This window comes from Apostichopus japonicus, chromosome 10 (genome assembly GCF_037975245.1).
Source record: "Apostichopus japonicus isolate 1M-3 chromosome 10, ASM3797524v1, whole genome shotgun sequence".
Taxonomy (NCBI): Eukaryota; Metazoa; Echinodermata; class Holothuroidea; order Aspidochirotida; family Stichopodidae; genus Apostichopus; species Apostichopus japonicus.
This window is the reverse complement of record NC_092570.1, coordinates 11,287,108-11,295,530: the sequence shown is the minus strand read 5'-3', so window position 1 is coordinate 11,295,530 and position 8,423 is coordinate 11,287,108. Positions and strand designations below refer to the sequence as shown.

The 8,423-nt window shown below is 35.6% G+C and overlaps 1 long non-coding RNA gene across 3 annotated transcripts; it reads right to left on the bottom strand.

Moving 5' to 3' along the window:
* Positions 1-3,110: 3,110 nt before the first annotated feature.
* On the bottom strand, positions 3,111-7,397 carry LOC139975352 (uncharacterized). 3 transcript variants are annotated; one of them, XR_011795724.1, is made up of 4 exons: positions 5,793-7,397; positions 5,395-5,533; positions 4,520-5,142; positions 3,111-3,919 (listed from the first exon to the last, which is right to left on the bottom strand). It is a non-coding gene; the product is annotated as an uncharacterized lncRNA (long non-coding RNA). The 3 variants fall into 3 exon arrangements; XR_011795723.1 differs by having other exon boundaries at positions 5,395-6,169; positions 6,772-7,395; XR_011795722.1 differs by having other exon boundaries at positions 5,395-7,396.
* Between the last annotated feature and the right edge of the window lie 1,026 nt (positions 7,398-8,423).

Genomic DNA, 8,423 nt, shown 5'->3' with positions numbered 1-8,423 from the left:
TTATTTCGTTGTGAAAGGAATAACATTAAGATATCATAGATTTGATCAAGACAATTTGTGCACCATGTTCAAAACCTGCTTCTGATTAGGTCATTTTGTCCAAAAACTGGTGTACTGCCCTTATCATGCTGACTGTCACAGTAGTCAACCAAATGCCGAACAAAAAATTTACAAATTTTAGTCCCCGAGATACAATCAATGATCAGCTTGTATAAATGGCATAGCTAGGCGAGGCAGATTTAAGGGCCAAGCAAATTCTGGAAATCATATAGAAATTCATTTTAAAATTGACGTCCCCAGATAGCCCTACCAAGCTTTTGTGTGTCTTCATCTTTTATAGCTGGTTTTCATATGATTATTTTACAGGAAATACGTCTGCATACTTGCACGGATGAGCTAGCAGTTTTTAGGGAAGGAGATTGTGTTGCTCTCCCATCCTATCTGCAAAGTTTTATAGAAACAGGGTTCAGTCCTGTCTGTTTTGTGGCTGAATGGTGAACATTTTGGAACTCCAGCTTACATTTTTCTGGTTCATGCAACCATGAACTTGGATGAAATTTTACATTTTCATTTTTTATATGTATTCTCTCTTATAAGCAAAGCTGTCAAATCTGGATGATTGAAATCTCAAATATACTAGGTTAAAATAGAAGACAAGTTTGAATAAAGTACCCTAAACCACTATGTCAATGGGATCTGGAGAGCTTAGGCTTTCATTTTAATAAAAGTGTAATGAGAATCAATCTGAAATTTTTCATTAATCCATCCATAAATGAGATAAAAAAATAACATTTTATCCCATGCGGGGAACAAACAGCAAATTTCTCTCAATTCTTTTCGAGAAAAACAAAAACTTGGCAACATGTTTGAAACACCAAAGTTGCATACAAATAGTAAGTCAGCATGAAATTTATATTTATGAAGTCTAAGCTCTCTGTCATTGGAACTTTTTTTTTAAATATCCCTAAAGGCTGGTAGCGACCTGTTAATTAACACTGCTCTGCAGCTGTGCCATAAACCATGTGAACAGACGATTCACAGAGTCGATTGCTCCCCAGAACTTGGGAGGCCATCAACTTTTTGAAGTCTGCTTCGGTGTTGTTTTATGGCATCCTCATTGTTCGGAGCTCTTTTCTGATATGAAGAATAATATAATAATAGTTCATAAAAACATACCATTTAGGCATGGCACAGTTGTCGGTCAAGTCTTTGGATGCCCAACTAAGTACACCTCAATTGGTGTGGATACATGGGTCAGGTTTTACCTGACAACTTGTGCCTGAACAGGATGTGTGGTCCATCTCAGTAGCTTAATCACTGTTTATGTTGGGCGAAATGCTTTCTAGTCACTTCGCCCAACAACCATTTCGCCCAACTGCCATTTCGCCCAACCAGCCTGGTCATTTCGCCCAACCAGCCTGGTCATTTCGCCCAACCAGCATGGTCATTTCGCCCAACCATCATAGTCATTTCGCCCAACCAGCATGGTCATTTCGCCCAACCATCATAGTCATTTCGCCCAACCTTATTTTTACTAATATTCAGTCAGCATAATATTACTTTTTCTATTCCACTAGTTCAATTTGATTTATTTTGGGTTAGGTTACTTCGTAATAGGTAAATAAAAAAGTAAGGTCCGCTCGATATCGATCGGAGTCTGAGCAGTTATTTTGGGTATAATGGGAGGATTACACTACTTTAGGCGTTTACGCATACAATGGAAGTTATATTATTATACAAACACAGGGGAATCGGTCTTCATGAAAACCTATCAAACCTTACCCCTAAAACACTGATCCATCCTACTGACTAACAATTCCCGAACGTTTCCTTATTAAATTAAAAATATATATATAAAATTGAATTACTATATTTAATCAATGTAACCACTTTATCAATGTAACCACAGTAATCACATATGTAATCAATTTAACCACGACTTCAAGTTTCCTTAATACTCGGTTCGTATCCCGTAACGTTAACAATTCCCGAACGTTTACTATATCAAACCTAACCCCTAAAACACTGATCCATCCTCAAGATTCCTTAATATTCGGTTCGTATCCTGTAACGTTAAAAATTCCTGAACGTTTCCTTACTAAAGTTATACAAAGTAAAGGACTTCAAGTTTCCTTAAAATTCCTTAATATTCGAACGTTTACTATCAAACCTAACCCCTAACACACTGATCAATCCTCAAGTTTCCTTAATATTCGGTTCGTATCCTGTAACGTTAACAATTCCCGAACGTTTCCTTTTGAAATATCATATTTAATCAAGGTTGGGCGAAATGACCAGACTGGTTGGGCGAAATGACCAGGCTGGTTGGGCGAAATGACCAGGCTGGTTGGGCGAAATGACCAGGCTGGTTGGGCGAAATGACCAGGCTGGTTGGGCGAAATGGTAAGGTTGGGCGAAATGGCAGTTGGGCGAAATGGTTGTTGGGCGAAGTGTCCTGCTTCCGGCGAAATGACCAGGCAGGTTGGGCGAAATGACCAGGCTGGTTGGGCGAAATGGCAGTTGGGCGAAATGGTTGTTGGGCGAAGTGTCCTGTTCCCCTTCGCAACTACTGGTCTACTTGTTTCTATATCTCATCGAGATATGAAGATACTTTCCCCAAATAGAGAAGGAACGGTCTTGTAAGACGGCGAGCTGTTGGTGTTCCAAGTCCAAGTTGCGCGGACAGGCGATAGGAATCGAAACTTTCTTGAGATATCGTTTTGTGGGCGCCATAAACGAACATCATCGAAACCAAAAACCATTTCTGACCAGGAAATTAATGTTATTAGGTTTTCCACTCAAACCTCAAAAATATCGATGTCAAGGAAACGTATTCTTAAATTGGGAATAAACAAAAGCAGATTCGGATCTGTCTATTTTTAACAGTTGGCCTGATTACACAGGAGGGGCACCGTAAATGTTGATTCGGAATCTGAGGTTTTTGAATATCATTCTCAATGAGGTCTATTTTAGTATATCAGATTTTGGAGAGATTAGAAATTGGAGTCGAATTAGAGTTGAAAGCAGACGAAAAATAAAAGAACAGCAAGTAAAGATTTACTTTTCCACAAATATATTATCACAATCCAAAAATTACAATCGGAGGTCCTCAAAAGATTAGGAAGCAAAAAAGCTTGATTGGATTTGGCTCCACACCACAACATTTGTTGTTGTTGTCCACCACCAACTTATGTTGTTGTTGTTGTAGTCAACTTTGTCTTACACCTATTAACAAGAAAAAAAAGAAAGCTTAATTGGATTGGGCAATAAACAACATTACATAGAACAAACAACAAACAAACAAACATAGAAGAAACAAACATACATCAATCAAACGAAGAAGAAACATAACATAGAACAAACTAAAAACAAACATGAAAAAAACTTCAATGATAAATTGAACAAACATGGAAGAAACACAACCTTGTTGTGGTCCTCCCCGACAACCTCCACGACAAACAAACAACAACAAACAAACATTAAACAAACATACCAAACAAACAAGAAAAAAAAGAAAGCATAGTTGGATTGGGCATTAAACAACAATACATAGAACAAACAAACAAACATAGAAGAAACAAACATCAAACAAACAACAAACCAACGTACATCAAACAAACAAACATACAACAAACAAACAAACATACTTCAAACAAACATACTTCAAACAAACATACTTCAAACAAACAACAAACAAACATATCAAACAAACAAACATAAATAGAACAAACAAATTAAAAACAAATATGAAAAAAACTTCAATGATAATTTGAACAAACATGGAACAAACACAACCTTGTTGTGGTCCTCCTCGACAACCTCTTTGTTATTGTGGTCACTGCCAACCTTTGTCGTCCTCCGCACCACCACAACATTTGTTGTTGTTGTTGTTGTTGTCGTCGTCAACTTCGTCTTACACCTATTAACAAGAAAAAAAAGAAAGCTTAATTGGATTGGGCAATAAACAACATTACATAGAACAAACAACAAACAAACAGAACAAACAAACAAACATACATCAAACAAACAATAAACAAACATATCAAACAAAGAAGAAACATAACATAGAACAAACTAAAAACAAACATGAAAAAAACTTCTATGATAAATTGAACAAACATGGAAGAAACACAACCTTGTTGTGGTCCTCCCCGACAACCTCCACGACAAACAAACAACAACAAACAAACATTAAACAAACATACCAAACAAACAAAGAAACATAACATAGAACAAACAAGAAAAAAAAGAAAGCATAGTTGGATTGGGCATTAAACAACAAACAAACAAACATACTTAAACAAACAACAAACATTCATCAAACAAACAACAAACAAACATATCAAACAAACAACAAAAAACAACAAACAAACAGAACAAACAAACAAACATACATCAAACAAACAATAAACAAACATATCAAACAAACAAAGAAGAAACATAACATAGAACAAACAAACTAAAAACAAACACGAAAAAACTTCAATGATAAATTGAACAAACATGGAAGAAACACAACCTTGTTGTGGTCCTCCTGGACAACCTCTTTGTTGTTGTGGTCACTGCCAATCTTTGTTGTGGTCCTCCTCGACAACCTCTTTGTTGTTGTGGTCACTGCCACCCTTTGTCGTCCCCCGAACCACCACAACATTTGTTGTTGTTGTGTCCACCACCAACTTATGTTGTTGTTGTAGTCAATTTTGTCTTAAACCTATTAACAAGAAAAAAAGAAGCTTAATTGGATTGGGCAATAAACAACATTACATAGAACAAACAAACAAACATAGCACAAACAAACATCAAACAAACAACAAACCAACATACATCAAACAAACAAACAACAAACAAACAAACATACTTCAAACAAACAACAAACATTCATCAAACAAACAACAAACAAACATATCAAACAAACAAAGAATCATAAATAGAACAAACAAATTAAAAACAAACATGAAAAAAACTTCAATGATAAATTGAACAAAAATGGAAGAAACACAACCTTGTTGTGGTCCTCCTCGACAACCTCTTTGTTGTTGTGGTCACTGCCAATCTTTGTCGTCCTCCGCACCACCACAACATTTGTTGTTTTTGTGTCCAACACCAACTTATGTTGTTGTTGTAGTCAACTTTGTCTTAAACCTATTAACAAGAAAAAAAAAGAAGCTTAATTGGATTGGGCAATAAACAGCATTACATAGAACAAACAAACAACAAACAAACATCAAAAAAACAACAAAAAAACAACAAACAAACATCAAACAAACATACATCAAACAAATAACAAACAAACATATCAAACAAACAAGAAACATAACATAGAACAAACAAACTAAAAACAAAACATGAAAAAAACTCAATGATAAATTGAACAAACATGGAACAAACACAAACTTGTTTGTGGTCTTCCTGGACAACCTCTTTGTTGTTGTGGTCACTGCCAACCTTTGTCGTCCTCCGCACCACCACAACATTTGTTGTTTTTGTGTCCACCACTTTTGTTGCTGTTGTTGTAGTCAACTTAGTCTTACACCTATTAACGAGAAAAAAAGAAAGCTTAATTGGATTGGGTATTAAACAACATTACATAGAACAAACAAACATAGAAGAAACAAACAAACAAACAACAAACAAACATACATCAAACAAACAAACATACTTCAAACAAACATACATCAGAAAAACAACAAACAAACATATCAAACAAACAAACATAAATAGAACAAACAAATTAAAAACAAATATGAAAAAAACTTCAATGATAATTTGAACAAACATGGAACAAACACAACCTTGTTGTGGTCCTCCTCGACAACCTCTTTGTTGTTGTGGTCACTGCCAACCTTTGTCGTCCTCCGCACCACCACAACATTTGTTGTTGTTGTTGTCGTCGTCAACTTCGTCTTACACCTATTAACAAGAAAAAAAAAGAAAGCTTAATTGGATTGGGCAATAAACAACAAAGAAGAAACATAACATAGAACAAACAAACTAAAAACAAACATGAAAAAACTTCAATGATAAATTGAACAAACATGGAAGAAACACAACCTTGTTGTGGTCCTCCTCGACAACCTCTTTGTTATTGTGGTCACTGCCAACCTTTGTCGTCCTCCGCACCACCACAACATTTGTTGTTGTTGTTGTCGTCGTCAACTTCGTCTTACACCTATTAACAAGAAAAAAAAAGAAAGCTTAACTGGATTGGGCAATAAACAACATTACATAGAACAAACAACAAACAAACAGAACAAACAAACAAACATACATCAAACAAACAATAAACAAACATATCAAACAAAGAAGAAACATAACATAGAACAAACTAAAAACAAACATGAAAAAAACTTCACTGATAAATTGAACAAACATGGAAGAAACACAACCTTGTTGTGGTCCTCCCCGACAACCTCCACGACAAACAAACAACAACAAACAAACATTAAACAAACATACCAAACAAACAAAGAAACATAACATAGAACAAACAAGAAAAAAAAGAAAGCATAGTTGGATTGGGCATTAAACAACAAACAAACAAACATACTTCAAACAAACAACAAACATTCATCAAACAAACAACAAACAAACATATCAAACAAACAACAAAAAACAACAAACAAACAGAACAAACAAACAAACATACATCAAACAAACAATAAACAAACATATCAAACAAACAAAGAAGAAACATAACATAGAACAAACAAACTAAAAACAAACACGAAAAAACTTCAATGATAAATTGAACAAACATGGAAGAAACACAACCTTGTTGTGGTCCTCCTGGACAACCTCTTTGTTGTTGTGGTCACTGCCAATCTTTGTTGTGGTCCTCCTCGACAACCTCTTTGTTGTTGTGGTCACTGCCACCCTTTGTCGTCCCCCGAACCACCACAACATTTGTTGTTGTTGTGTCCACCACCAACTTATGTTGTTGTTGTAGTCAACTTTGTCTTAAACCTATTAACAAGAAAAAAAGAAGCTTAATTGGATTGGGCAATAAACAACATTACATAGAACAAACAAACAAACATAGCACAAACAAACATCAAACAAACAACAAACCAACATACATCAAACAAACAAACATACTTCAAACAAACAACAAACATTCATCAAACAAACAACAAACAAACATATCAAACAAACAAAGAATCATAAATAGAACAAACAAATTAAAAACAAACATGAAAAAAACTTCAATGATAAATTGAACAAAAATGGAAGAAACACAACCTTGTTGTGGTCCTCCTCGACAACCTCTTTGTTGTTGTGGTCACTGCCAATCTTTGTCGTCCTCCGCACCACCACAACATTTGTTGTTTTTGTGTCCAACACCAACTTATGTTGTTGTTGTAGTCAACTTTGTCTTAAACCTATTAACAAGAAAAAAAAAGAAGCTTAATTGGATTGGGCAATAAACAGCATTACATAGAACAAACAAACTCGGCGGGAGAAGACTCTCAATCTTCTATTTGGTTGGTTTCGTTGATAACCAATTATTATTGGTCCATGAGAATATTTCGAAGTAGTTTCCTTTGAAAAGTGTCAATTTTGCGATCAATGCGATCAATTTTGATCGCAAAATAAAGTCTAAAAAATTCTAAGCTTAATGTTGCGGCTTATGTTTTTGCTTTTAATAATGCTTGACAGGTTATACCAATATGTCTTCTTCGGTCCAAGCTTCCAACATATTCACACTTCTTCCAACTTGTGATTGAAAATGTCTGTTTTTGTGCAATTGATTTTCAGATTCCTTCCTGCCAGTTTGTCCTGCCGTTTTTTGCGATATCTTTCTGACCAGTAGCTGAGATCTGTGAAAAAAAGGAAGCCCGAGTTTGCCCTCTAATTTGACGGTGTAGGAGACGTTGTCAAGATCCTGTTCTACGTCAGTTTTTGAATTGTGTCGAACGCCTTGCATCAATAGATTTATACTTTGTTCATGCACTTAGCTAGCCAATTTGTTGATGGGGCAGCAAAATTAACATGAATGTGCGTAGATTGAAGGAGCCAATTGGAAGAGTGCACAACAAATTCAGAGGTGGCCTATTATTAATTTCCTAGCAGTTTTAGGCCTAGTGGCAAATTAGTGAAGTTACCACAAATCTTGAGCTAATTTCATAACCAGATTTTCTCAATCTAGGGAATGGATTCAGTTGGAAACGAGGCAACATCGGCCTGTTTTATTTTCCTTTGCAGCATTGTCCCAACAGATGCAAGACTTCTAAGAGGCTTCAACGGTTGATTGCCCTTCAGAGGTGCCCCTTTTCTATTTTGACATGTTAGTACAGTATGCCCCAATTCATTGAATTGGTTCTTTGAATTGTTTACAGGTGTCATTGTGGCCAATGTGCAAGGGAGTGTAGATGCTGCAGCGAAATAAGGATGGATGGTTGGATGGATGGTTTTATGGATGGTTT